This window comes from Belonocnema kinseyi, chromosome 10 (genome assembly GCF_010883055.1).
Source record: "Belonocnema kinseyi isolate 2016_QV_RU_SX_M_011 chromosome 10, B_treatae_v1, whole genome shotgun sequence".
NCBI classification, from domain to species: domain Eukaryota; kingdom Metazoa; phylum Arthropoda; class Insecta; order Hymenoptera; family Cynipidae; genus Belonocnema; species Belonocnema kinseyi.
Genome location: NC_046666.1, coordinates 102,416,842 through 102,439,843, shown reverse-complemented (window position 1 = coordinate 102,439,843; position 23,002 = coordinate 102,416,842). Strand labels below are relative to the sequence as shown.

The 23,002-nt window shown below is 33.3% G+C and overlaps 1 protein-coding gene across 2 annotated transcripts in view; it reads right to left on the bottom strand.

The window, feature by feature from the left end:
* The window catches only part of LOC117182322, a 305,836-nt gene extending 283,296 nt beyond the window's left edge, over positions 1-22,540 (bottom strand). For both annotated transcript variants that reach the window (XM_033375480.1, XM_033375481.1), the window contains exon 1: positions 22,237-22,540. The gene's annotated coding sequence lies outside the window, so the exon portion shown is untranslated. The remainder of the gene's footprint in view (positions 1-22,236) is intronic.
* Positions 22,541-23,002: the final 462 nt, after the last annotated feature.

Below are 23,002 nucleotides of genomic sequence, written 5' to 3'. Positions count from 1 at the left end.
TATATCTAGTCGGGAGTGGTGCTGACTGAAAACAGATGATTTGGAGCGATTCGCGCGCCATATGTTGGTCATTCTAAAGACTTATTGAACTACCCTCGTACATACATTTAACGAATGCAGTCTCAGCTCTCTTAAATTAAAACCTAAAAAAAATAAAAATTAAAAAGAATCACCCCAGAAAATCTGCCAAAACTCTAATTAATATGTCTAACTCCACAGCAACATACCATGTCCCCTAGGAACTACCCCTGTCACAAGTAACGGACCAAGTTTCAGCTGCCCTCAATTGGGGCAGTGACGCATACTGAAAAGAGCAATGCGTAACTAGGTAGATATTTGGCAGCCCCGGCGAATGCGATTTTCATACGCTCATAATTCGGGTGCCAATCGTTTACAAAACGTAGTTTTATACCGTAGTTTTATACCGAAATATCTCTTTTTATCAAAATCAATCATCGTGAAAGCATTAAATCTATTAAGTGTCTAATTATTTTTGACATACTATCAATTGATGATAGTTTAATCAAAAAGTCAATGTTGCAGAGGAGGCATTTCCCTTATAAGTTCAAAAGTGTCGAATGAATGCCAACAGTGTTCATGATATCGTCCTCAGAGTGGCGTCGTAGTCCCAAATTTTGCGCTCTAGTATTTTTGGTAAATAATAGTGTTTGTAATAGCTTAACAATAAGTTCGTTCATTGCTGTAAAACGATACAAAAATGATTTTACAGAAAATTCAACTTAAAGAATAATTTAGCGCTCTGGGAGTATGATAATGAAAAATTTTAAAAATGGTTTAAACAATTATTGTTTAAACAAATTCACGAAAGAAATTATTTTATTTTGTTTCTCTTGCATAATTTCAGGCTCATTTAAGGCTCCTGAAATATTATGGGCCGAACGTCGCGCGTTATTTCATTTGCCCTTCTTTTTGTTACATGGTGTTATGTCTCCTTAACATTCTAAAAAATACGTGAAGAAAACCATAAACCCCATTTTTACCGCTCGCGTAATTTAGGACTCATTGAGGACTAATTTGGGCCCGTAGTCCCAAATTTTCGGCTCTAGTATTTTTTGTAAAAAATAGTGTTTGCAATTGCTTAACAGTAAGTTGGTTCAAGGTTGCTGTAAAACGTAATACAAATGATTTTACCGAAAATTCACCTGAAAGAATAATTTAGAGCGCATTTAGGGCTCTGGAGATATGACGAAAAATTACGAAAAAAATAGTTTAAACAATTATTGTTTAAAAAAATTATTGTATTTTCGCTTCTCTTGCATAATTTCAGGCTCATTTGAGGCTCCTGAAATATCATCGACCGAAAGTCGCGCGATATTTCCTTTGCCTTTTTTGTTGTTATATATGGTGTTATGCCACCTTGACGCTATAAAAAATACATGAAGAAAACGATAAAACTCATTTTTACACCACGCCTAATTTTTGGTTCATTGAGGACTAATTTGGGCCCATAGTCCCAAATTTTGGCGTCTATTATATTTTGTAAAATTAGTGTTTGCAATAGCTTAAGGTTACACGCAAATCCCATGTCCGTACAAATAGTAGAGTTCCGTGGGGCGCCGTCTAGCCAACTATATTGAAAAAATTTCACGGACCCGCATGGTGAAGATTCAGTGCCCTACTGGGTTAGAATTCGTAGTATGTGTGTATTCGTATAGGTACCACTACTATGCCAGCGGCAGACTCGTAGATCGTGCAACGTCGCAATTAAAACCTAACCATCGCTGATCAACTGTCATGTGCGTTCGAATAGCTTGGTACAGCACATAAGATGGAGAGAGGGAACAGTGTTGCTGCTATGCGATACTGTTACGTTTATCAGTTTGAAAGTGACTAAAATTTCAATGTTTTTCATTGAATTTTATCTATGAAATTACGCAGTGGAAAAACTTGATATAATTTTTAAAAATTTGTATTTTCAAGCAGCACTAATACCGACATTTTTTTAATTTCTCTACCAGAGCGTTCAAGTACTATAAATTTAAATGTGGAGAGTGCCCATGCACTGTTCATGAACTACATGTTAAAGTAGTCAATTTTGACATGAATTATCTCCGCATTAGTAACGTTACAAAATTTAAAATTAATTTAGCATATAAATCATTATTTTATATAATATAGCTTTTTTCAAAAAATGCAACAAGAGATTGATTTTTTACATACAACCTTAACGTCAAGCTGGCCGAAGATTGCTGTAAAACGTACTAAAAATTTGAACTAAATTTTTACTAAAAAATTGTACTAGATTTATATAGAATATGGGTTCAGAATATGGCCTAGGGTTTTACAAATTCATACGTGTAAGAATTCTACTCTAGATTTTTGGTGATTGATCTACCCTAATCTGTTTCTTTTCTGAAAAAAGAAATGTCATATTTTATTTTTTGAAATCGCTAGTAATATTTTTTATATTTGGCGTCCTAAATTATTATATAAGGTAAATTTTGGTAAAATCATTTTTAGTACTTTTTCCAGCAATCTTAAACCAACTTATAGTTAAGCTATTGCAAACACTATTTTTTACAAAAATTACTAGAGCCCAACTTTTCGGACTACAGGCCCAAATGAGTCGTCAATGAGCTCTAAATTATGCGAGGTGTAAAAATGGGTGTTATGGTTTTCTTCACGTATTTTTTATTATATTAAGGTGGCAAAAAACCGTATATAACAAAGAAAGGGCTAAGGAAATATCGCACGGACTTTCAGTTGATGATATTTGAGGAGCCTTAAATAAGCCTGAAATTATCCAAGAAAAACGAAAAGAAAAGAATTTTTTATGGTAAATTTGTTCAAACAATAATTTTTTAAATAATGTTCTTTTAAATTTAAATATCATATTCATAGAGCTCTAAGTGAGCCTTAACATAGGGTAGAAAAAAGTTTCTTTAATTCATTTTTACTAGAATTGTTTAAACCAAAATTTTTTTAACAATTTTTAAATTAATTTTCATTATCATATTCATAGAGCCCTAAATTATTCTATAAGGTGAATTTTTCGTAAAATCATTTTAGTACGCTTTACAGCAATGCTCTCACAAACACTATTTTGTACAAAAAATAAAAGAGACCAAACTGTGGGAAACGAGGGCAAAATACAAAAATCCCTAAATCCAAAGCAAAAACACAGTATTATGAGTATTAAATATAACTCGAAAACTTATTTTAATAATATGCAAAATTATTTAGAATCATTATTATTCGAAAATAGATTTTTTCAGTGAAATCGATTTTCTATGTTAATTCATATGAAATCGATTTTCTATTGTAATTCACTAATGTTCACTAATGTATATCAGGTCTAAGTTGTTTATGTTATATCTAAAATAATTTGGATTTCATAAATGTTCATAAAAAACAATAATATCATTTGTATCATTCCAAGACGACCAAGATAATTTAAAATACATTGTTTGTGATATTTAACCTACAAATTATAAAAATTATTAGCTGAAATCTTCAATGTTAACTCAGCTTCAGAATTAAAATGATTCATGACCGTATAACGGATTTTTCAAGAGTTTCGCCCCTCGGTTTTTGGGTATACACCAGATTACAAAAAATTACTGAAGCTTTAAAAATGTTTCAAAGTTTTTAAAATATTTAAAAGGATTTTGAACATTTTACAAAGGCGTGTATAGCAGATTTCAAATATTTCATAACAATTTCATAAAACTTTTTAAACACATTAGTAAAAAAAAAACAATTTTTTTCGGAAATTCTGCCTACTCTTTAATTTTTCAACCGATCTTAATCACTTTCAGCATAAAATATGCTTAGTAAATTGTGCTATAAGAGAGCACTGCTACTTTTTTAATATTTTTAAAAAAGCCTTATAAAATTAGATGGAATCCAGAATTTTTTTAGTACTAACCTCAGCACTGTACACACCGGTTAATAATTTTCAAATTATTTTATGATTTCAGGGTCGAAACAATCAGCCGCGGATCCACAGATATTATACAGGGGGCGCCGCCGCCAACCTTATACTGAGGACTAAAAAAAAGGTCCTCAATTCGAACAAGCAAGAAATCTAACGACAGTCGACGAAAAAAACGCTCTGCAAGGTGTACATTATAAAGATATTCATGAGCTCTTTTTAATGGCATTCTTAAATATTTTTAAAAAAAACCCCATGTTTTTTAAATACAGTAAACATCACATAACGCCTTACACGTATTATTTCTCAAGCTCAGGGGGGGCCGATCGCCCCCCTCTGGATCCGCGCCTAGATACAATAACATAATGATGCTTAGCAATGCTGAAAGATGTATAAAGTAAAATCCCAACGATTGAGCCCACCCCAGACACAAAATATTCCAGAATGCTTATTAATCTACATTTTCCGGCTTTCTATTTCGCAATTGACTTAAGAAATGCATAATCAATAAAACATAATTATTTACATTATTTGACTCAAATACCTACTATTGTTATTATAAGAAATTTAATTAAAACACACTGTACTTCTAGTTTGAAGTTTTTTTAGGCTTCTAATTTGCAGCTGTCACAAATATAATGATATTTTCCAGCGATAAGAGCTGAGCAGAGTGAAATGTCCAACAATTAGATCTTTGCTTGACTCAAAATAATCAAAAATGATAAAAAAATGTTGCTAAATAACCCAAAAGGTAAAGCTAATTTTATAAGGTTATTTTGCAAATAATAAAAAAAGTAGCACTGATCTCTTATAGTACAATTTCTTAACAAGATTTTAAGCTAAAGACGATTAAGATCGGTTAAAAATTTAAGAGTAGGCACAATTTCCGACACAAGTTGATTTTTTTTCCTGCTGTGCGACGGCTCAAGAAAATAGGTGCTGATCCGTTTAAGGAATGCATCGCGAATATTAAAGTATATTACCCTAGCCACTGAATTTAAACAGAATTTTTAATCAAAAGAAATTAAAATATTTTATATAATAATAAAATCATAAAAATAAAAAATAAATCAGATCAATGAAAAAAATTTTTAAATATTTTTAAAAAGACAAAAAAAATATGCTCTTCAAAATACTCTAACCTACCAGAGCTGAAGAACATGATTAGGTGCCAAGTCCAAATCAATGGAGATACGATGAAAATAGAAGATTGAGTGTACAGGTAGGTTTTTGACCAATATTATATCTGTAACGAGTCACAGGAGTGCTTTGCCGCCCACCACAAGACGTTGAAAAGCAACAGGGGTTTGACCAGCATTATTTCTGTAGCCAGTCACAGGGGTGCCTTCCCGCTCCCCACGGGATCTGGGAAAGGGATATGGGTTTGACCAAAATTCTTTCTGTGACCAGTCACAGTGGTGCCTTCCTGCCCCCCACGGGACCTGGAAAAGGGGTAGGGGGTTTGATTAAAATTATTTCTGTAGCCAATCACAGGGGTGCCATTCCGCTCCCCACGAGAAGCTGGAAATGGGTAGGAGGAAATGGTAGGGATTTGACCAACATTATTTCTGCAATTAGCCACAGAGGTGCTTAATTATTCTTGTCGCCACTTAGGGCCTGTTGCCACGGTAATACACAGTACTGAAATAGTTTATCTTTAGATGTATCACTAATTGTCTCGGAAACTGTCAGTCGTGAAAAAAATGCTTTAAAAAGAAAATTTGTATCTCAATGAGATCTAAAACTTTGTCTAAAATCTTTTGCAGAATTTTGCATAGTGACTGAGATAAAGTTAAAAATCCATGATTTTTATGAGTTTTTTTTACATGAAAATCGATTTATCATTCAATTTCTCTGAAACTATCACACGCAGAAAAAAATATTCGAAACAAAAAATATGTACCTCAATGGGAGCTACAACTTTTGTAACAAACATTTTACGAAATTTTGCGTATTGGCTTAGATTAGCGCAACTATGACTTTTACGATTTCTTCATGGTCACCATAAAGATGACCTAGGCACCAGTTTTCACTATCAAATTCGTAATCAGCGCATTAAAGTACATGAGTATGCAGAGTTTAAATAAAATCGGAGAATTCAGCTATTCGAAACTGCATCCCAACTTTTATCGTTCCATTTTTTTTGTATCCTGTCAAAAAATGGTTAACAAAAAATTTGTAGATTTTTTCTCGTAAAGAACTTTTATTCGTTAATTTTTTTCAAAGCATATAATGCTCTTTACAAACAAAAATTTATATTTTTAATGTTATTTTTTACAATTAAATCGAAAACTACGCGGTCTATTGAAACATAAGTAAAAAAGAGGAATTATTAGATCTTTTGTTGATGCACAACTTTCTACATTCTCATCAGAAAAGGTATTAGATTTGTGTAAAATTTGACCCTCCCCCCTCCCTAGTTTTTTCCAGGTATGTTAAGCTGGTACTACACTATTAAGGTATATAGATGTAACTTATTTTATAATTTAGTGTTCATTCAGGCCCGTAGTCCCAAATTTTGGGCTGTTTTATTTTTTGTAAAAAATAGTGTTTGCGCTAGCTTAACTTTAAGCTGGCCGAACCTTGCTGTAAAATGTACTAAAAATGATTTTACGGAAAGTTCACAATATAGAATAATTCAGGGCTTATTTACACTGAGAAAAAAATACTTCTAAATCAATGAAATATTGGTTTGAAGCATCAAACGGTGCTTTTGCTCTCGGGCAGATGCATATAATCAATTCAAAAGCATATGCTATTGTTTCTTATTTTCTTGATTAATATAAAATATTAAATTATTAAAAAATTGATTAGGCTCAACTGAAGATGTCATAAACCTAATAGTAAAGGATTATAAAGTTAACTACATATGAAATTTGAAGCAAATGATATGTCCTATAAATTGATAGCATTATGCTCTTAATTATGAAGTGTGATGCTATCGTTGCAACAGTAGAAAAGTTTAACTGTATAGTACACTTAATAAGAATTAAATTTTTTAAACGTAAACAGAGAGAAAATCAATGTGCAATTTGCAGAGTAAAAATTAGATATTGAAAATTCAGTGAACATACAATGATTAAACACAGCCGAAATTGGAAAAATAAGACGTCAACCTAAGTACATGCAGTTACAGTTGCGGCGGCCGACGCTCGACTACCCGCTGCACCTGTACCCGACCCCAAGCGACGGCCTCAGGTCAGAGTGCAATAAATGAGAAACTAACTCTTAGAAGAAAACTCTAAGAAAGCATACATTAAAACTAACATTCATTCAATACTCCCACTTAGTTTTAATGTTTTACTACATTTAGTTTCTCTCTCAGGTATACAAACTGTTGTTTTGTGAGAGACTTTGTAAATGTGTCAGCTATTTGCTCTTTCGGTTAAACATACTTAATTTTGACTTCACCGCGATCGGCAGCGTTGCGAGTAAAATGATATTTCACGTTGATATGCTTGGATCGTTTATGATCGATAGTGTTGCTAGAAATTGTTATAGCGGCTTGATTGTCAAAAAATATTGGTATGATTTTACATTGCACATCTAATTCATTTAATAAGCGGCTTAACCAAGCAGCCTCTTTCACACCGTGAAATAGCGGGGTGTATTCTGATTCAGCTGTTGATGCGACAACAACTTTTTGTAGCTGACTCAGCCACGATATTAGTGCATCGTTTAATGTAAAAATAAAGCCGCTTCTTGACTTTCGCGTTTTTGTGCACCCGACATAGTCGGCATCTGTAAACCCGATCCCGTCCATCGAACTCCCACTATTTCCGTAAACTATTCCTTAATTACGCGTTCCACTCAAATAACGCATGATTTTCTTCACTGCCTACCAGTGACTTTCGTCGACCCAAATTAAGACAATGACTTGCGCAGTTTAGAACATACTCGATATCAAGGCGACTTACTCACGCAGCAAACAGTGATGAGCCTATTGCTTCTCGATACGGTATCTTAGAATCTACTGCGTTAGTTTGCTTTTGTAAAAACGATCCTGGTTCTGCAGGTACGCTCGACAAGTTTGCGTCGCACATATTAAAAGTTTTCAAAACTTTATTTATATATCCAGATTGACAAATTTTTCAAAGTCGTTTTTCACGGTCACGTTTAATCACAAAGCCGAGAAACTCATCGGCGTGATCTATTGTAATATCAAACGTACATATCAAGTATTTCAACACGCATTCTATCGCCTGCATACTTTCACTCATAATCAAACCATCATCCACATACACGGCGAGATACACTTTGCATTTTTCCACTTTACCAACAAACACGTACTTATCAATGGCAACGTTCACAAGGTTAAACTCCTTCAAAAACTTCGTGAATTTCTTGTTCCAGGATCTTGGTGATTGTTTCAGCCCGTATAGGCTTCGATGTAGTTTCAAAACTGCATGCAGATGATTCTTATTGATAAAACCAGGAGGTTGCTCTAAATAAATTTCCTCTAGTTGATCTCCACACAAGAACGCTGTTTGGATATCGAACTTCATGATTTCATAATCTTCAGTTGCTGCTATTGCGAGCAGAATTCTTATTGACTCATAGCGTACAACTGGTGCGAAGGTATCGAAAAACCTTGGCTACGATTCTGGCTTTAAAACGTTTAAGATTACCCGCCGCGTCGTGCTTCGTTGTGAAGAGCCATGTGCACCATATGGCTTTCCTGCCTTGTGGGAATTCACACAGGGACCACGTTTTAGTATCATTAATGGCTTGCATCTCCTCATCCAAAGCCTTTTTCCATTTAGTGGCATCTTCACTAGACACGGCTTCTTGATAGGTCGTAGGTATCATTTTCACCGACAGCTACCTGTGGCATGTTTTCTTTTGCTGGCAAGTTTTCGCCTGTGGCTGCAGGTTCAAGAGTATCGTTAGCCAGGGAAAACTCCCGATTTTCTTTTACTGGGTTTTCGACTGGCTCATCGAGATTCGGATCGTGCTGTTCGGGCGGAACTATAAGATTTTCTTCGTTTTCTGGTTCAAATTCAATTTGAATTTTTTGGTATTCCGCATCACATATAGCACTTGTTGTTATATTGCTCTCATCAGAGGTCACGTCACTGCTAATTGCCACCTTCTTTAATGCATCATCCCAAAGCCTATAGTTTGTTGACTCACCCTCATAAACAATGAAAATAACCGGCTTGCTTTTTACGTCGAACTTGTGCCGTTTTTCTTTAGGCACGTTCAGGTAGGCTTGTATTCCGAATATATTTAAGTGTTTTATTGTGGGTATTCGCTGAAACCACTTTTCGAACGGTGTAAATACGTCTGCTTGCTTAAGTATCGACCGATTCTAAATATAACACGCGGTGTTAATTGCTTCTGGCCATAGGTTTTTATTTACCTTCTTTGCGTGTAGTATGGAACGCGCACTTTCTACGAGTGTACGGATATCTCGTTCAGCACGTCCATTCTTCTCATAAATGTACGGCGACGACCTTTCATGAACTTTACCTCTTTCCTTCAAGAATTCTTGGAGTTATCCGCAGGTATACTCAGTCCCGTTATCCGATCGTAGGTGTTTTATTAGGGTACCAATTTGAGTGCGCACAAATGCCTCAAACTCCTTAAATCTCTTCACTACTTCAGATTTATAATTGATGAAGAAAACTTTCATAAACTTCTTACACTCATCCTTCAAGACAAGGAAATATCGTGATCCGCTCGGTGAGATTATGTTTACAGGCCCGCAAACATCTGTGTGGATTTTTTCTTCTGGACCGTAATTGCTAGGCACTTCGATGCTTGGGTGAGATCTGCGAAACTGCTTACCCAAAGCACAACCCTCGCAAAAAAAAATTCTGCCTGCAATTCCATTTACTCCATGCCCTGCACACGTGCGCCGAAATGTTTGTAGATTTATGTGACCCATCCGCTTTTGCCAGAGCCGAACTTTTTCACAATTGATTGCTTGGGCCGCATTGCACTCAGTAGGCATTTTCACTTGAAATAGCAATTTGAATAGGAGTCTATGTGGAACTCTTTTTAAGGCTAGCTTGCCATTTTCTTCACGAACCTCGCATCTGTCCTTGTATGCATGAAAAGAATAGCCTTTCTGGTTCACACATCCTGTAAAGAAAAGATTGCATCGTAATTGAGGAAAACGGAGCATGTCATGTAAATCTCGTTGACATACTATCCCCTCAATGGTTACATGGATCGTAATTATACCAATACCCGAAGCCTCAATGATCCGATCATCTGCGACATTGACTATATAGCCATTCGAGTTTGGATGCAAGACAGAAAAATGTTTTTCGCAATAACACATATGCATTCCGGCTCCGGAATCTGCGATCCACAAAGCTACATCACTATCATTGGTGTACTTACAAGTTTCAGTAATGTCACACACAAATGCCGGCGCATGGTTCACTACGCTTTGCGATTGTACACCACCTTGCTTCTTAGGACATTCGCGGACCCAATGACCTTTCTTTTTGCAGATTCCAGAACATTTTGCGCACAATCTAATCAGAAGTTTAGTCATTTTTCCGGTATCGGGTAGCTTTTCACCCGTGTCGTCTAACTTAACGCAAATACACTCAAAGCGTTCGAGTTAAACAGCTAGCAACTGTTTATCAGTTAAAAGGAACGATTAATATTGCTCCCACGCACTATCCTTAGCATCCACACTCAATTGACCATAAAGAATAGACATTTTCTTCCACATCTGCACAGGCGTCGAGCAGCTCATGCAGTTGTGGTGTAGGCTTTTTGCATCTGAACCCAGAAGAAGCATCATCGCTGAGCTTGCTTGTATTTCCCATTCTTCCAGTTCTTTTAATTTTTCATCTGCTGGTTTTTCTACCGTGCCGCTTACGTATGCGTACAGTCTTTTAGATTTAAACGCGGTCGTAATTCCAATTTCCATATCGTGAAATTTGTGCCATCTAGCTTTAAGATCTCTACAGTATCTCCTTTATCCGACATCATGAAAGATATTAGAGTTGTTTGCACTTGAAAACTATTACACAGTTGCACTTTTCACCAAACTTGACACAAACTTAGTCACTGTTTTTTTCCTTCACATTTTTCAGCAAACTAGCGTAGCTTGATAATTTATACTCTGGTGCAGTGGAAGCATGCTGGGCCCATAAGCTAACGAGAATTAAATTATTTAAGCTTAAACCGAGAATATTGAAAATTCAGTGAAAATACAGTGATTAAACACAGATGAAATTGGAAAAATAAGACGTCAACCCAAGTACACGCAGTTACTGTCGCGGAGGCTGACGCTCGACTGGCCGCTGCGACTGTACCCGACCCCAAGCGACGGCCTCAGGTCAGAGTGCAATAAATGAGAAACTAAGTGTTAGAAGAAATCTCTAAAAAGGCATATATTAAAACTAACATTCATTTAATAACACTGTCATAATCTATTAGCAGAAATTTCAGATTCAAAGACGGAAAATATTGATTCAAATGCAAAATACATTTGTTTTCCAGAAGTTAAATCTAAAGAATTTTAACCTTCTTTAACCTCTGACATATACTCCTCCGTTTTCTCGTATTTTTATTGACATTAATTCTTAACTTTATACTCCATAAATTATTCTAAACTAAACTAATTGTTGACTTTGGTTAAGGAAGACGTATTACTTATAACTAATAAAGAACGCACTTTATTAAAATATCCGCAATAGCGGCCCTTTTCAATTCGAATCATGAATTCAAATATGATAATTCAAATATGAATTTTTTTAACTAACAAAATATTGATTTTTTTCAAACCACATAATGCTTTCTATTGAATGATAGTTACTGATCGCTTGTGATTTTTTCCTACTAAACAAACAACGTACACATACATTAAAAACAATAAATATTTTAACATACTTAGATAATTTCAAATTTAAGCAATATTTAAAAAAAATATATATTTTTTAAACATATTTAAAGTGTTTTGTGTTAGACATTTTTTCCAGAAATGAAAATTTTAAAGGCTTGCATCTCGGTAATTTTTTTATACTTTTCTTTTTTTAAATAGAAGTATAAAAAGGTATAATAACTTTAACGAACATTTCAAAGAGAATTCAATTATAGTCAAAAATTGTAGATGTAAACCATCCTTTCTTGGAATGAAAGTTAAATAATAAACTAATAAATATCTGTTAATTTTTCTATAAACATACTCTACATTAAAAAATGTAACTAAATTAATAATTGCAAAAAGTAATTACTGATTGAAAATGGACGACGTTACATAATTTAAAAAAAATCTATTTTCTAAATTTATATTTTGCATCTTTTCAAGCTTGATAGTATAATATACTCTATTTATTTTAATCGTTTTTATTATAAGTTTTGACTTAAATATTTAGTATGATTAGTTATTCAATATATTTGTATTTGTATATATTTTTAATATTTTAATTTATGCTGCCAAATTGTTGTTTTTTATCATTTTTATTATATGCACATATATATTATACAATATTTGTATAACACTTGTATAAAGAAATTAGTTTAGAGACTGTGCACAAAATTGCTCGTTTAGAAATAGTCATTTTAATTAATGCTATTACAAATTTTTTTAAATTATTTTATACAGTTTTGAACATGAAAGAAATTTCTCTGATAAAAGTATTTGTTTATTCCATTAAAAAATATATATAATATTCAACAAAACAATTTTTTTGATTTTTTAAATTCTGGAATTTTCTGGTTTGGCCATTTTATAATTCGGTAATTTTCTATCGTGAATTTTGTTCTTGTGGAATTTTCAAATAGGGTCATATATTAAACTGTAGTGAATTTGATTACTTAGGAATTTTTCAATTCGGGATTTTTATATTTCGGCAATTTTATCATTTTTGGAGTTTTATTTTTCGGTCCTCCGCTTACAAATTGGCAAGTTCAAACTTTGAAACAAATTTTAATACACCAATAACATCGGCTAGAAATGTGTTTCAGTGGTTTTTGTATATACTTCCAGCTCAATTTGATGGCGTTCCGAATTTTTTTGAAGATTCGAAAATATATTAATTTAACCCATTTGTATACGCTCATGAATCAAAAAATATTGTATACATTGGTGAGGTATAATACTTTGGGTTCAATTTACTATGCCTTACAGTTACGCCATTTTTTTAACATTTGCATTTATGTTACCTCGGAAAGAAATGCATATCTTGATCTGATCATAGAATATACAGATGACTCAAAATTTATTTTTCGTCGTTTCTATCACAGATGCTGTAGATATGATAGTGTATGCTTTTGACCGTATTCGAAAGCGACAATTATTATAACTACAGTACATACTTTCAAATCGAAAGTATCTTTTTTTCGCGGAAATAATTATCTCTAGAAGTTAAAACGATACTTTGTTAATTCAAAAGGACAGTGAAAAAACAGAGTTAAAGTTTCCATCTATTCTAGGTGGAAGATTCACCGCAACAAAAATTAGCCTTGTCTGATGAATTTTTTATGAATCTAAGATAATTTCCCATTTTTTACCGTGCCTGGATAATCTTTCGCCTTATAATCGCTCCATTTTTGTTCGCGATGTAGCTAGACTTGCGATGCCAGCGCTATCTATCGCCGCTTAACTTTGGAGAGAACTTGGGATTCCCATATGTCACTTGATCAGTTGCTTTTTCCGCTTTTTGCTAAATGGTATTGAATAAGTTCTAATTCCTCTACAATAATCTAATTTATTTTGGAGGAGATTGATCAGTAAGGAAAATTTTTTTTCATATTTTCTGTTTGCTGATTCTATATGTATTACTGAAATTTACACACTTTATCGTCATGCAGTAGACGAGATCAGAATTATTCTCCTAACCTCAGTGAAAGTTTCGCCGAAATATGTTTAATTCTTAACTATTTTCAAGTCTTACCTGCAAAAATTCTAACTTTTTCTTTTTCGGTGTTGCTTTAAATCTGCTGTCCCGATTTATAGCTCGAATTCACTCATACTTTGCCGTTTTCCCATTTCTTCTAAGGATACCGTAGCAGATGACAGCTTTTATTCCGTCGTAGGATAAAATTTCGCCAAATAGCATGTAAACTTTAAGAACGGGAAAGTTTACATGCAATAAAATTTAACTACAGATTTTTCTGCGTATGTTCAAGACTTTAAATACAAAATATTCTTGAAATAAATGTGCATTTATTTTTCTCAACTTTATATGCTTGAGCTTCACATAATCGTCAATATTTTAATCTATAGTACCGTATTTTTGATTAAAAAACTTGGATTATTTCACTCAAAGCAAAATTTATTGGACTATTGACATAGAATATTGCATTAATAATGCGGAATTCACAAGCACCGGCACTTTTGATTCGAGAGTACTTTTTTCTCAGTGTATGTGGTGTTGTGTCGATGATATTTTAGGAGCACTAAATGAGCTTGAAATTATGCAAAAGAAACGAAAATAGAATAATTTTTTGGATAAATTAGTTTAAACAAAAAAATTTTTAATTATCATATTTCCGGAGCCCTAAATGAGACCTGAATTATTCTATAAGGTGACTTTTACGTAAAAGCATTTTTGGTACATTTTGCAGCAATGTTCGGCCAGCTTTACGTTAAGCTAGAGCAAACACTATTTTTTACAAAAAATAAAAGAACCCGAAATTTGGGACTACGGGCACGTTTTAAGACCCCCTGGATTCGAAAAACAGGTTTTTACTAATGTGTCTTTTTGTCTGTATGTCTGTTTGTATGTATGTCGGTTTCCATAATAACTTTTGAAAAAATGAATCTATCAGACTGGCCTAAACTAAATGTCAAGTTCGTTAGCCAGCCATTTTGGATGAAAATTCAAAAAGTGGGCACATTTTGAATATTTTCAAGACCATTTTTTCAAAAGTCCAAATTTCTCTGTACGGTTATTCATAGTATTCAAAAAGTCAAACAATTTATCCTATTGACTTCATTCAAAAAATACAAAATTACCAGAGTTATAGCATTTACAAAATTTAAAAAAAAACACGAAAATGAACATCCTAAGCCAAATAACGCACGATATGGAAAAAGTGAAGAGAAGAAAATGTTGCTTTTTAAAAGCCCTATAAGATTATCATAATAACTTTTTGAATTTTCTTGAAAATCCAAAATTCAAATTTTGACAGCATACAAAATAATGAAAAATCCAAAAATTATATTTTTTGGCCAAATTAAGGGCATGTGATACTTACAGTTTCCCCGGCTTTTTTTCCACAAAAATCAAAAGTTTTAAAAACTGAATTCGGAGATGCTATAAAATATCATAACGGACGTCCCCAGACTCTTTTTTGAGGGATAATAACAAAAAAAAATTATTGTGCTAAATACAAATTTTATGCATATGCATTATTTTGAAGTTACGTCATTTTTCATATCTGCCTTTCCAATAATCCGGAAATGATTTATGAAATAAACTTTTTTGATTGCCTGCAAACAAGGTTAGTTCCGGGGGATTAGTTTCTATGTTAATTTGTAAGTCCAAAGTTTTCGGCCAAAAATCTTGTGCAGTTTGGAAGTAACGCTCCGGTGAATTGTAATACACATAACCTCGAAATATAAACGCACGTTGTTAGCGATATCAAAAATGTTTTGATAAAAAAAACACAAAAAAAGTGTGTGGGGACGCCCATTAGCATGTTCGCTATCATTTCCCAAATTTGTAAGACAAAATATTTATTATTCTAGAAAAAAAGCCGGGGGAACCTAAAACTGGTAAAATCGAAAATTTTCTAAGTATCACATGCCCTTAACAGTAAAAACAAATCTGCCCGCTGCATGGAGACATTCTCATAAGAACTTTTGTCCTTTAATTTCTTTTGCGTTTTGTGTGTGGGGTTTCTACAAATTAAATTTTTAAAATGTTTTTAATGCTATTTTTTGACGATTAAAATAAAAAACTGAACTATCAAAACATTATTCATGACAAATTAATCTCGAAATTTATTTATTTCTACATTCTCATCAGAGAAGGTATTACATTTGTGTATAATTTGACCCTTGCCCCCCCCCCCCCAGATTTTGTCAATAGGTCCACGTTTTGAGACCACCTGAATCCGAAAAACATGTTTTTATGAACGCGTGTGTCGGTATGTCTGTCTGTAAATACAATAACTTTTGAAAAAATCATTCTATGAGATTGGCCTTTGTTACACTCTTTAAGTGTCCTAAACTAAAGGTCAAGTTCGTTAGCCAGCCATTTTGGATAAAAGTTCAAAAAGTCAGCGCATTTTAAATATTTTTGACACAACTTTTTTTCAAGATTCAAAAATTCTCTGTACGGATATTCATATTATTCAAAAAGTCAAACAATTTATCTAATGGCGTTTAACATAAAGCAATAAAGTAAACATAAAGTAAACAGAAAGTAAACAGAAAAAAAACATTTTATTTTTGAATGCCCTACAAGATTATCATAACAACTTTTTGAATTTACTCGAAAAATCGAAAATTAAAATTTTTAAAGCATAAAAAATAATGGAAAATCCAAAAATTACATTTATTTATTCAACAATTTCATAGTATTGCAAAGATTCTCAAATATATAAAAGTATTTTGAAAAATCTGCCCGCTTCGCGAGCACATTCTCATTGCGTGACTGCTGGTTCTCACGCTTCGCGCTCGATCTTTCTGCATAGATCTTTTACAACTAAAGGTGAAAGTATCAACATTTAAGAAAATTGTGTTATTAGACGTTTCTTGCAACTTTTGTCGTTTTTCTATAAACTGAATGTTCTAATTTCCCATGTGTTCTTTATGGTTTAAACTTTACACATACGGTCTACTAAGCAGCCTTAATGTTTTTTTATTTCTAACTTATGTATATTTGAAAATGCATTATTATATTTAAGAATATTAGAAATACTGTGAAAATATTGCATAAAAAAATGTAACTTTTGGATTTTCCATTATTTTGTATGCTGTCAAAATTTGAATTTTAGATTCATCAAGAAAATTCAAAAAGTTGTTATAATAATCTTCTAGCGCATTTAGAAATAAAACTTTTTCTTCTCTGCCATTTTTTCATATCGTCCGTTAATTGGCTTCAAAGGTTCATTCTCGTCTGTTTTTTGGAATTTTGTAAATGCTATAACTCTAATCATTTTAAATTTTATGAAAAATGTCATTAGATAAGATGTTCCACTTTTTAAATACTATGATTGACCGTACAGAGAATTCTTGAATTTTGAAAAAATGGTCTCAAAAATATTCAAAACGCGCACACTTTTTGAATTTTTATCCAAAATGGCTGGCGAATGGAATTGACCTTTAGTTTAGGGCACTAAAAGAGTGTACCAGAGGCCAATCTAATAGAATTATTTTTTCAAAGTGATCCTGCTGACAGGCAGACAGGCATATATAGATACAGACGGCCCGACAGACAGAAAAATTCGCAAACGCAACATAAAAAACAGTCATATAAAAGCTGAAAGTTTTCTACGTAAATGAGCTTGAAGACGTTTATGTAAAAAAAATTTAGGATTTTCGGGTACATTTAAGAACAGTCAAGTTTAGAGCATTATTTCTTATACAAGTGGCGATGGTAAAAAATTGAATAAATTCAAGAGTATGAAGAAAACTGTTATGAACCAGTTGCAGTTGAGAAATTTAAAAAATTATAAAAAATTTTGCTTAAAAGTACAAAAATGTGCAACTATATTATCTTCAGTTATGATACAGATATTAAAGCGATTCAAACTGCAAACTGTAATGGATAGGCTCTGCATTTATTTTAAATCACTCGTAATCGTTTCATCAACCAGTGGCCAGGTGCCATTCAAGCATTCAGAACCAGGGGTCGAAGAATGACACCAGCGTTCGGCAGGAAAACAAAAGAGCCTCCACCCCCCTGCTTAATATCTGTATCAGAACTGAAGATAATATAGTTGCACATTTTTGTACTTTTAAGTAAAATGTTTTATTATTTTTTAAATTTCTCAACTGCAACTGGTTCACAACAGTTTTCCTCACATTTTTCAGTCTGCTAAGCACAACAATTTTTTTACATAAACGTCTTCAAGCTCATTTACGTAGAACACTTTCAGCTTGTATATGACTGTTTTTTCGTTGCGCTAGCATTTTTTTTTACTGAGTTGTTAAGCTTCAAAGGCAGATGCCTATAGTTTTCTCGCCGATAGTAATACCTTCTCGGATGAGAATGTAAAAATGATTAATTTGTCATTAATAATTTTTTGATATTTCTGTTTTTAGTTTTAATCGAAAAAAATATCAAAAACAAGAAAAGTTAAATTTTTTGAAACCCCACACACGGGACGAAAAAGAAATTAAACGACAAAAGTTTTGATAAGAATCTACCCACGCAGCGGGCACATTTTTTTTACAGTTAATGGCGTTTTTCATGATTAAAGACAAAACTACGCATCCTATGAAAAAGGGGTTGGTAACAAATTTGTAGATCTTTTTCAAATGCACAATTTTGGTGTATTCATCTTTCACCGTATTTTCCATAGTTTGGCCGAAACATGTCATCTTTGAATTTTTCATTATTTTGTATGCTGTCAAAATTTGAATTTTGGATTTTCAAGAAAATTCAAAAAGTTGTTATGATAATCTTATAGGGCATTTAAAAAGCAACATTTTCTTCTCTTCACTTTTTCCATATCGTGCGTTATTTAGCTTAGGATGTTCATTTTCGTGTGTTTTTTTTTTAATTTTGTAAATGCTATAACTCTGGTAATTTTGTATTTTTTGAATGAAGTCAATAGCATAAATTGTTTGACTTTTTGAATACTATGAATAACCGTACAGAGAAATTTGGAATTTTGAATAAAGTGGTCTCAAAAATATTCAAAATGTGCCCACTTTTTGAATTTTTATTCAAAATGGCTGGCTAACGAACTTGACCTTTCGTTTAGGACACTAAACGAATGTACCAAAGGGCAATCTAATAGATTAATTTTTTCAAAAGTTATCGTGTTCACAGACAGACATACAGACAGACAGATTCGTAAAAACCTGTTTTTCGGATTCAGGGGGTCTCAAAATGTGGACATTTGGCAAATACTGGGGGGGGGGGTCAAATTTTATAAATATCTAATACCTTCTCTGATAAGAATGTAAAAAAAACAATTTATATATGTATATGTTTCGCATATGGAGGAGGGCCAGGAATGTCAAAATGAGACCATTTAAACTCCCATATAACACAACGCTGCTGAAGTTTGGTGACCTTCTCAGCATAAAACACTAACCAGCTATGACTCTCGATTGAAGTTAATCCCCCCCCCCCCCCCCCCCCCCCCCCCCCCCCCATTAATAGAACTTTCATGCCACTGTTGTTGTGACTAGACTCTCCAACCTAGACGCTTTGAGAGACTCTTTTAGTCAATTATAAGGAGATGAAGTAATAGGGCACCAAAACTGCGATGTAGAACACGATGCGATAGAAAATTCAATTGACAAAGTCTGGGTCACTGAGGTTAGGGACATAATTTAGAAGTTAAAACACGGTAAGACTGCTCTGTACACCATATGTGTAAAGTTTAAATCATAGAAATATCATTGGAAATAATCAAATTCAGTTTATGTAAAAACGACAAAAGTTGCAATAAAATGTGAAATAACAAAATTTTGTTTAAGGAACGCCCTTTTTTAACGAGACAATAAAACTACGTCAGTTTTAATACCAATGCATGTTATGAATTATAATAGTATACATTTATCGGAATGATATACAATTTCAGGGATGAACTTGAGTGCGAAGCACGAGATACGTGATCAGAATGTATTCGTTAAAGCTGAGAGAGCTTTAACAAAAGAGAATTCACAATCACCAAATTACTGTTGTCGACGCCTTCACTTTTAGTTTTAACAAGTATATGCACAAAGACCGAGCGCGTAGCGCTCAAATTCAAATATAATTTTATTCAAATATAATCTTTCAAAATATATCTTTTGTAAATTTATTTTTGCATGTGTCGTTTGTCCAAAAATTTAATTTTTTTATTTTTAATGTTGTTTTTTACGAGTAAAACAAACACTACGCATCCCATAAAAAGTGATTCTGGACAAATTTGTAGATGTTTCTTGGGTTCATAAGTTTTTCTCCGAAATAGCTGGCTTACTAACTCGAGCTTTCTGTTTGGTCTCTAAAAGCTTGTTCCAAGGCACAATCCAAACCGATTAGTCTTTCGGAAGTTATCTGGTATACAGACCCCGATGACGATAGACAGACACCATCATAAAACTCTTTTTTTTTATTCATGGGGTCTCGAAACGTGGAGATTTAAAGAAATCCGCGATAGACAGTTTTCACAAGAAAACAATACCTTCTCATTATGATGAGAATGTAATAAAGGCGAGATAAATATATGAATTTGAAACATTAGTTATTTTAATCAAATTTAAGGGTAATAACAGTTTTAAAACGTAGAAAAAGGAGAAGTCACTTTTCGTTGTTTTTTTTTTAATCATGAAGACTTTTAACAGATTTGGGATTCTTAGGAATTTAATTGTTTCCGGACGTTAGAATCCGAAAATTTCTCCGCCTCTTGCTTTACTACACTAACTCACATGCCATGAACACAAATTCGAAGGCATGCGAATTCAGGGATTTCGTTTGAGGCAGTGGAAAGGTAGATCGAGTTATAACGATAGCTAATATACGAGAAAATACATTCTGGCTATCCAGTGAACGTAAGCTATTAATTTATCTTTGATCAAGATTTAATCGCTGATCGAATTTAATTTGGTTTCATATTGGAATCCAAATTTAAATTGCATATAAATATGTAATGTTTAATTCCATATAGGCATAGAGTATAGGCATTAAAAAAATGTTCGTTTAATTTTTTAAACAAAATGTTTCGTTGCAAGCTTATAAAATTTTAATTGACACGGATAAGTATTTATATAACTCCAAAACAAAACAATTTTAATGAAATTGATTTTGAAATATTTAAATGAACTTCAAAGAACTCTAAAAGATTTTATAGGACATTAAAAAATTTACAGAAATTTGGAGTGCTTTCAAGAGATTTAAAAAAACCTCAAAGGATTATCAAATATTGAAATATTTCAAAGGATTTCGAAGAATTTTAAGATATAAATATTCTCAAAGATTTTTACGTATTTCGAGGGCTTTGCAAATAAACCAAAGATTTAAGAGATTTCAAAAGATTTCTAGCAATTTTATAGTATCTATGGATGACCTATAAGGGATTTCAAAATATTGAAATTGATTCCAATAGAAGTAACCGTAAAATATTATCATAACTACACTAGAAATTTGTATAAGCAACGTTGAATAATTGTTATAATTCATCATGGTATCGATTCACATCTTGACACTCGAAACATATTGCCTTCGTATTCGCAATAATATAAAAAATTAGAGAGATTCCATAAAGGATGTCACCGTTTTAGGGGGGGCGGGCGAATTGTGACAGTATGTGACAGAGATACAATGTGGCAATGGGTGGGGGGTCGAAAGTTCGTCAAAAAACTGTGACAACCTTTATGGAAGCCCCCTTGTCCAGACGCACAGTAATCCATATAAATTTTCCTAGGTTTAAGGCTAGTCCACAAAAAATACAATCATATCATCGTTTTAGAATTATAAAATCGTTTTACACAACAAATATTAAAATTAGCCAATTTTTCATTCCGAACACAGGCTTATTCAAACAGGAGTAGGCCCTAAATGAGGTAATTCAATGCTGAGGTTAGGGCATGGTTCCAAAGCCCTTAATATTGAATATCAATTTAAATTTTACCGGAATTAAAAGTAAGTTTACCAAATTAATTACCATTCCCTGAAAATGCATTATCTATATTCCTACAATCTGCATCAAAAGAATGTGTACTTAATTTTGTAGCACATAATTATAAATGATAGGTACGGGACCAATTCAAATTATTGATACAATGCTATATGTTATCCTTTTCCGTTTCCAATAAACATTAGAACGCATCTTTTCAATCATTTTTTATTCTTCGTATATCAAAAAAATTTAATGAAATCACTAATAATTATTAATGCCAAACAGACTTATAGAATATTCGATATTTATAAGCTGCGCGTGAAGGTAAGAAAACTTGTTTTACTTCTATGAAGTATATTGACATTAAGTTAAGTTTATTTCGGAGAGCTGAAAGGAGAAGATTGTTGCCATGGCATAGAGAGCGTGGAATCGAGAAAACGTAGGTACCGTAGAAGGGTTAAACCTTTGAGAATTTCTCGTGGAAGATGGTTCGATCGTCGGGGAAAAGGTGCAGAGAGAAAGAGAGAAGAGGAGAGAAAGAAAGAGATAGAAGGAACAGGAAAGGAGAGAGGACGTTAAAAACGTCCCTGGCCCCCAGAGACGCAAGAAGTAAAGTATTAGGCGGTCTGCGAACGCGAACTCACCTCGTGCCACATTCCGCTGGTTTGGATCCACGGTTCTACAACTATATATTCTGTAATAAGCTTAGTTGAGTATAAAAAATTAATTCCGTGTCGTCACTTTTTGACTTTGTGCACACCCACTTCGACACGACACTTTTTTCAAATTTCCCTCCCGCGGAGTCACACACGTGTGGCCTTTTTTTACTATGTATCGTAATGTCATACGTTACGCTCAAATTCATGCGCGCCAATCCACATCTACGCACGCGTTCCGAAAGCGACCTGACGCAATGGCGCCGCAACATACAATTTTTTAATCGCCTTCGCGTTGCACGGTCGGACACCGACTGAACATTTCGCATCTATACTGGTCTCTCGGCAATCGTCGGCATTCGCCAGAAAACCGTTCGGAACGGCACGGAACGAATGCTTGCGCGAACGTCATCGGCAACAGGCATCAGCGGTATATAGACAATAAATCCCACCGCAGAAAATCCGTTGAAACTTTTGTTTTTAAATCGTCTTTAGCTTTAGAAATTCAAAAAGTATGATTAAAATGGGAATATTCATAGTTCAACAAAAATTCTTTCACGCATTTCAAATACCTTTTTTTTGCAATTTCAATTTTTATCGTTAAATAAGACATTCCTTTTAGTCATTTCTAAGTTGCCATTTGGGATTGGGAATGGCGTTATTTCTTAAATGTTATTGTACAAACTTCACCCTACTAATTCAACATTTTAAAAAAGTGATATTATTTAAAAAATGAAATTTACACTAAATTGTT